This window comes from Periplaneta americana, chromosome 8, assembly GCF_040183065.1.
Source record: "Periplaneta americana isolate PAMFEO1 chromosome 8, P.americana_PAMFEO1_priV1, whole genome shotgun sequence".
Classification (NCBI taxonomy): Eukaryota; Metazoa; Arthropoda; class Insecta; order Blattodea; family Blattidae; genus Periplaneta; species Periplaneta americana.
Window position 1 is genome coordinate 182,348,954 of NC_091124.1, and position 9,047 is coordinate 182,358,000.

Below are 9,047 nucleotides of genomic sequence, written 5' to 3' on the forward strand. Positions count from 1 at the left end.
AAACTGAAGTAGATTGTAGAGAAAGCTACTAAGTAGCCCTGGTCGTAGTTTCGGTTTGATTTATTGCGAAGTGCGAGTTCTGTGAGCAAAACAATCTTTTTTAGTAGCAAAAGTAAACATTTCGTTCATTGATATATGTTTTCTAACACAAAACCAGATTGTATTTGTTACTATCCATCAATTACAGTGTGTTCCCTATCATCTGGTGAGTAATAACATATTTTAATTTCCATGATTTATTTGAATCTCTAGTTTTGGGAGCCATATTTATTTAAACGTGCACCCTCTTGTACCTTTGAACATAGAACATCTTGTACCATGGAACATCTTCCAAGGCGCACGATACTATCGGTTTTTGTCTTTCTTTTATTGTAAGATCATGTCACGAAGTAAGTCTGGAGTTAAGAGGCCCCCAATTGATCTGGATGTCTGGAAGAAAGCTATTGAAGCAGTTCTTGCTACTCCAGGAAATATAATCTAAATCAGAGAAGCCTGCCCTGGTTTATGATGGCAAATACATTTTACATTTGATTGTCAGTTCTTACAACGGTATTCCCACCTATATTCCATGTGTTTCAACTTACAAGAGGGTATGTTTTAAGGTACATGAACCTGTTGCACCTTTGAACACATTACATTTTATTTTTTCCAGCCTTAATAGATGTGTAGAACAGGAAAATACATACAGGAAGCTGTGAAAGAATCTTCAATAATTATTTACTTAAAGAATTTTTTAATTAAAAAAAATGTCATTTCCCAAAATTAAAAAAAAAAAATAAAATGTGAAAAATGTTTAAAGGTACAACAGTCTCCCCTACTTCATAATATGTATACCAATCACTTCTAGTTTAATTTACCATACCGTCAACCAGGTATACTTTACACAAGGGAGGTAACTTTACACATTTCTAGAAAAATGTTTAGAAGGCAGCACATTACAGACAATGTGTAGCAACTCCGTGGAACTGATTCTATGTGACAACAGCACATATGTGTAGTAGACTGAAGTGTGTGCCATTATTAAAACTGTTGTACACCATTTTTCTATAAATGTGTAAAGTTACCCCCCTTGTGTGTAAAGTATACCCGGTCGACGGTACCTGAAGACTCGGCTGTCGACATCAGCTCAAGAAGTGTCAGTGGCAACCGGCACTATATAAGTTGGGTCATGAGAAAAAGGTGATGGTTATCTAATTATTGATAAATTGGTTTCCACGATTCCGCAGGCTATATCTAGGGTAAATTGGGTTCCCAAATTTTACCTGGTTATGATATAGTATGGGATACCTAGTAAAAATCATTCCCAAACAGAACTTTTACAGTGCATTAGCCTATATCATACAACGAATTTCATATTCGAGATGTAGGCCTAACACCTAGCAAATGATGATCTACAATCCTCGACTAGTAGAAGTTCAGTGGCATTGTACATGATTACCAATCTAGAAGAAATGAAAACTGAGCATATTTATCTTCACATGGTTTTCTTTTTGCATAAAACTTCTCTGACACACAAATGTATTCAAATATAATTATTTGCATATACTGGGTGAAAAATCCTTCGCGCGACCGTGCTTTCATGGCTTACGACTAGCCGACTGAACCGGTTACTAAGTCTCCCATCTCCACCGGGCTGAACATCGCATCAGGCATCAGTGTGAGTTGTACTCTTGCAACATAAACACGTGTTCTTCAGGCGACGTAATACAGTGTATTAATTAAGTTAATATGGTTCAATTCAGGTATTCTATTTCCCAAAGAGTATTGATGTATGATTCGTATGTACGTACAGAATCGGCTCATGCTGTAAGCATATTATTTCAAGAGAGATTCTCTGGTGTCCAAGTTCCAAATCAAAGTTCTATTCAAAGTGTATTAGAGTTTATTTTTAAGTGTTAATTAGTAATAGCATATGCGACAAACTGTAGGTACATTTACTGCGGATTTCCTAACACCCGTGCACCATGGTTATCGGCTTGACTCGCTCAAGGTGCGCAAGCAGTGGAAGCGGGCGCGCGGAGGATTGTTCACCCAATACACGTGACAATATACATATGAGTTTTTATAGAACAATTTTTTCATCTACTAAAAATTATGTTAGAAATTTTTGAACAGAAATCAACAATATATGTCATAATACTGTCAGAAGACATTTTCTCTTCTTGAGAGTCGGAAGTTGATAAATGGAAGATTCTGTGAACGGTAGAGGAATAGCTACATGCGATAACTCTGAAGGTTTATCGTTTTTCCCTCCATCATTTGTACATCACTAATACTAATTAAAATATCACCGCCTTCAATATAACTGACATTATCGTTTCAAGCACAACTGCCGTCATCGTCATTATGACAATCACTGCTATCATCACCATAGCCACTAATGATTCTTGAACCTCCTTGTATTGCGGAGATAGCGTACCATTTTTTTTAACGAAAGAACTTAGTTGCAATTGTGTGCATTTGCAAATCGTGGGAGTTAATATTGAGATATCTGTCAGAAGGAAGTGAAATAGAAAGAGTAGTATGCGATAAGAATGCCATTTCGATGGTTGAGAACCAGACTGTTCCAAGTTCATTTTACCAAATTTTTCAGGAGAGCTACTTTAAGTTTCTGACTTTCGAAACTGTCCCACATTGATGTAATAGGTCTGATGGTGGGAGCATGAGGTACCATACCCCCCTTCTTTGTCAACAAATGTAAAAACCTGGGCCTAACACACAGCATTGTGAAAGAAATAGCCATTAGTGCCCTCAAAGGATCGGTTCAGATATTGAGAAATCACTTGTATGGGAGTGATAATGGAAATCTTAACCGATGGATGTTGATTAGTTTAGATATCAATTCCAGTAAATCCGTACTATTATTTTTCTCGCGGTAAGCTTATATGGCATTCAAATTATTCTAACCTAGCTGATGATATTTTTCCCCCTTTCTCATGTGTAAATGAGCACAAACGCTACTTAGGTGTAAATTTTTCTGACATTTTTTATATTCGATTCCCTAACCCTTTCAAATGTTTATCACTTTACTTTTTAGGGTGTGTTTCCAAATTATGTAATACGCTTTGTCAGGTCTGGCAACCTTTTCATAAGGGAAGCTAAATTTATATTATATTATATATTAACATATGAGGCCTGTCTAAAAAGTATCCGACCTTCAGCCAGAAAAAATATTTCAAATACCTGACGGGGTTGGGACCCTAATCCCCTTCAAAGTAGGCCCCTTGTGCTTGCACACACTTAGCCCACCAATCCTTCCACTGCCGGAAACACCTCTGGAAGTCTTCTTTTGGAATGGTGTTCAGCTCCGTCGTCACGTTCCGCATTATCTCTTCTCTTCTCTCAAAACGGGATCCTTTCAGTGGTGTCTTCAATTTTGGAAACAACCAGAAGTCGCAAGGAGCCAGGTCTGCAGAGTAGGGAGGTTGGCGAACGGTTGTAATTCCATGTTTGGCCAAGAAAGTGTGGATCAATTGGGATGAATGTGCGGGGGCGTTGTCGTGATGCAAGTGCCAGTTGTTCGCCGTCCACATGCCTGGTCTTTTGCGCCGAACTGCATCACGGAGTCGCCGGAGAACATCGTGATAGTACTCCTTTGTCACCGTTTGTCCTTCCGGTGCGTATTCGTGATGCACAATTCCACGGACATCAAAGAAAACAGTCAGCATCACCTTGATTTTGCTTCGCACCTGCCGCGCTTTCTTCGGCCTTGGAGACTCGGGATGCTTCCATTGCGACGACTGTCTTTTTGTTTCTGGGCCGTACCCGTACACCTATGACTCATCTCCAGTTATCACGGTGTTCAGAAACCCAGGATCAGTGTTGGCGGTGTCCAGAAGGTCCTGTGCAACGTCATGACGGAGGTCTTTTTGTTCCGGGGACAACAACTTGGGCACGAATTTCACAGCCACTCGGTTCATGTTCAAATCATCACGCAAAATTGCATGTGCAGAATCTTTACTCACTCCAACCTCTTCGGCAATCTCCCGCACGGTCAAACGACGATCTGCCATCACCAAATTTCGCACCCTCTCAACAACAGCTGCACTCTGAGCAGTTTGGGGCCTGCCACAACGCTGCTCACTCTCCGCTCTTTGAATCGGTTGAACCACTCCTTAATTTGTGTTACACCCATCGCATCTTCCCCAAACACCTGCTGAATCTTACGAATTGTTTGACTTTGAGAATCACCAAGCTTTTGACAAAATTTGATGCAGTATCTTTGCTCAATTCGTTCAGTCATCTTGCGAGAAAACTAAATCCGACAAACACAACAGCACCTTACTTGGCGACCACCAGCCAGTGACTGGCACAAGCGAATGCGGTGAAAAAATTCAAGCATGCGCATTACGGTTCCTCCTTCCACCGTGCACAGTGGCTCCGCCTTAGAATCACTACTTTGCTGGGAAAATTTAAGGTCGGATACTTTTTAGACAGACCACAGTACAGTATGTTGCTAGCATGTCTTCAAGGATGTTTTTGGCATTGTTAATTAATAAAGCAATTAAAAAATTAATTTTATTCCTAAATATAAGTGGGCATGGTGTAAGGAGATCTTTAAAACCAAAGTGTTCCATGTCCAGTTGAAATCAATAAATGATTAATTGTATTATGTAATGAACAATAATACAACACATTTTCCTCTCATTCTTTCAATATATCATTACAAATTTGCCTATCCACTGGAAAGAAGTATTTTCTTTTTCTTTTTTTTTTTTTAACTTGGTTTAAAAAGTAATTGCATAACCTATTCAATATCATTTTTTTCACTATAAAGATACCCCTGCTATTTGTTTTTACCCCCACTGATACGCCTCTTCCTCAGATTATATGCTGTAACTAGAAAGAAGTACTTGCACAGAGATTTAATGTCCTGTATCTTTTAAATTTTCCGAACACTAATGTTTGTGGGATAGGTATATTCAGTACCGTATATTCAGTATAATACAGTCAGAGCACACAACATAGTGCAATTGACAAAGTCAGTAATAAAAAGTAAACAACAAAACAATAAAATTAATCCAAAAACTCTCAACAACGTTGACATTACAAAACTCATTAATTTATAAAATGGTTTGTTGATTAACCAACCGGAGACAAGTCTGTTAAAAGACTTCCTTTCCAGATTAAAAAGATATCTCGGAAATTTATTTGCTATTTAACGACATAATAAAATAGTTAGCCTATACTCAGGTATAGATGGATGTATAGATTTATTCGTTCCATAATATTCTTACATTTGCTTTATAGGATAGAATAAAGAACATGTCCAATTCTTATTATAAATGCAATACATATAAAATGCAAATATGAAATATGTACAGAATTAATACCTTAATAAAAATAACATTTCATATAATGTAATATGTTTACCATTTAATAGTATTAAAATATTTTACACAGTACTGTGAAATGTCAAGAATTCATCTACAGAATAGAAAGTGTGAGATATTAAGTAATTTTTTAGTTTTACCTTAAATAATGCAGGGTTTTGGCTATGATTCTTAATGTCTTCAGGAAGACTATTGAACATTTTTATCGCCATGTAACGTACTCTTCTTTGATAGCATGATAAATTTGATGATGGCGTATGAAAATCATTCCTTCTGCGGGTATTTATACATACTATGTATGGCTGAGTTAGTTGGAAAATTTTATTTATTACATAAGAGGAATTTTATTATAGAGTATATGTATTGATTTGTTAAGGTTAGAATCTCCAATTTTTTTAAAAATAATCTACATGATTCTCTAGCCTTTGCTCCAACTATTATTCTAATGGCTCTTTTTTGTAATAAGAATATATTTTTACTATCTGCAGAATTTCCCCAAAATATTATTCCGTAGGACATAATGGAATGAAAATATGCAAAATATATTGTCTTTAAGATACTGCTGTTTAGAAATTGTTGTAACGACCTAATTGCGAAGCATGCTGAGCTAAGTTTGGGGGTTATTTCTTTGATATGATTTTTCCAATTTATTGTATTATTAATCCGTCTTAGCCCAATCTCATTACAGATGTACAAATTGTTTATAAATGATTAAATAATGTTTATTACAGCCTATAGAAGTATTGTTTATTGAGAATTCATGGAAAATCATATTTAAAAACGGACTGTAGGGGTGTCACCTGTAGGTGACATTGGGCAATAAATCTTATTGTCACATTTAATGATTGCAATATCATATTTTATTCATTGGAGAATATTTAAGATAGCATATATGTAATAATACTACTGAATGGGACTGAATCGCTGGCTGGATGTCTGTATGGAGCTTTCCCATAGACCACAACATACTTGCACGATATTTTGCCGGAATTCACAATATGTCAAGTCTTTTTGTATTGCATCTCTTCTTGATACTAACCACGCATTATGACAGGCTGCATCGAGATCAAATGCAAAATTGGGTACCACCATTTCGTTCCATGAAAGCTCACTTTCAAAGAATGAACATTTTCGTCAAATCTGTCTACTCCTCCCATGTATTTGATGTACTATTCAATAACCGAAGGGCAATTCACTTGAATTTTGCTTCGTTTCCCTGCAATAGCACTGACTCGATCTGCTTTCAAAATTGGAGTTACATTGTGTCAGTTTGAAGCAAGAGTGACAATATTATTATCATGCCATCGAACAACAGCATCATCCTGTGTCACAGCGAAAGATATTGCACCACGATTGCGCTTTTTCATGTGCTTAGCGAGGTAGCCAAGACGTGTAGCTGCTGGCCATAGTTTATATACAAAACGCATGAATGTGAATATGCTGATTGTCACTGTCTCCCATAATAGGGAACCATTGTTTCATGAATAGATTTGTGACTCCACCGTATCTTTTCAAACTGTTGGCCAAAATTGCCATTTGGAATATCGAAGTATCTTCGGACTTTACCAAATTCATCATTAGGAGGAGTTATGGAAAAATCTGAAGGTCATTGGACTTGGAAGGGCTAGTGAACAAGCAGACATACCCATCCCACTTGACCGATTGAACGAACACTTTGTAAAGGACCCGACCTTAAACAACACAACGAAACAAGACACAGTTTTGCCTGACTCAGCTCCCCCAACTCGAGACAAATTCTATTTTACTGACGTCACTCCTATTGACGTAATGAAAGCCATCCGACGCATCAAGACGAAAGCTCAAGGGCCAGACAACAACATTAGCATATTACTCATACAGAAAATACAAGACATAGTAATACCTACAATTGCACACATATTCAATAGTTCCTTAATCACTTCAACTTTCCCTAAAATATGGAAGCAAGCTTTCGTTCTTCCTCTTCCAAAAGTCAAAGTTCCCACTGACCCAAACGACTATAGACCAATCAATATCCTGCCAGCCATATCAAAAGCACTGGAAAGAATCGTACACAGACAAATTACTAACTACATGAACGAACACAAACTATTCGACAAGTATCAGTCAGGTTTCAGAGCTGGACACAACACAAGCACTGCTCTACTTAAAGTGACAGAAGACATTCGTGAAGCAATCGACTCTAATAAAGTAACAATACTAACACTTCTTGACCTTAGCAAAGCTTTCAACTCTGTAAATTTCGACCTGCTCACCCATAAATTGAGAAATCTGCTGTGAGTTGGTTCGAATCCTACTTACGGGAAAGACAACAATGTGTTGTATCCGGGAATCGAAGCTCTTCCTGGTTTAACATAACATCAGGTATACTACAGGGTTCGGTACTCGGACCATTGTTGTTCACAATATATGTCAGTGATATTACATCTCATGTAAGGCATTGTAACTATCACTTGTATGCTGACGACCTTCAATGCTACATCTCTTCCCGCTTAGATCGAATAAATGACGCTATAGATAAATTGAACAAAGACATTGACTCGATTGTAACATGGATAAAGAAATTCCATCTTAATATCAATCCTGGAAAGACACAAGCAATCATATTAGGACACAAACGGCAAACCGACGCTGTAAAGCACCTCGACATTTCCCCCGTTAAAGTAAGTACAGTGCATATCCCTTTCAGCTCTTCGGTAAAAAATCTTGGCATTCACATGGATAATAATCTCAACTGGGACATGCAAATCACAGAAACCTGCAGAAAAGTATATTCTATTATTCATGTGCTAAAAAGGATAAATGTTCATCTTCCCTCTTGCTTAAAAAAGTCCCTTGTGCAGACCCTTGTATTTCCCTATTTTGACTATGCTGACATTTTACTGACTGACCTTTCCAGCGACAACAAAATGAAACTTCAACGTGCTCATAATTTGTGTGTACGTTTTGTAAGCAATGTTCGTAAATATGATCATATTACCCCATCCCTGGAAGCAATAGGTTGGCTTAAACTAGATAAGAAAAGAAATTTACATTCACTTCTCTTTCTCTTCGAAATCTTGAACTCTTCTATTCCTTCGTACCTGTCGTCTCGCTTCACTTACCTTTCTTCCCACCACAATCTGAACACACGCTCTCGCCATGAAACAATACTAACAATACCATCCCATCACACCTCCTCATACTCATCCTCTTTCACAATAGCCCTGCCAAGACTCTGGAATTCGTTACCTGCTAGCATCAGGGACTGTCGAAATAAAATTCAATTCAAACGCAAACTTACTAGGCACTTGGTCAGTAATTGAGACTCGTTCAGACATGGTTTCTTGTAAATAGTTCTTTTAATCTACCACAAAATATCTCAATATCCGGTAATTTCATCACTATAGAATTTTGTTATTGTAGGTTTAATTTGTAATTTAGTAAATACAAAAATATTCTTTGTTCTTAACTTCTATGATAAAATGTCTAGCTTTCATTAATCAGGTATTCTTGTCGTACTTTAATTTTTATTGTAATTGTAATTGTAAATTTAATATTAATTGTAATCTTATTGTTCATGTTATAGTTGTAATCCCCTGGTAGAGGGGCAGAGAAGGCCTGACGGCCTTATCTCTACCAGGTTAAATAAATAAATCTAATCTAATCTAATCTAAGATTGAAATTGTCCGAAAGATGTAAATATTTATGGATTTCTGTAAACCTACTTCTCCT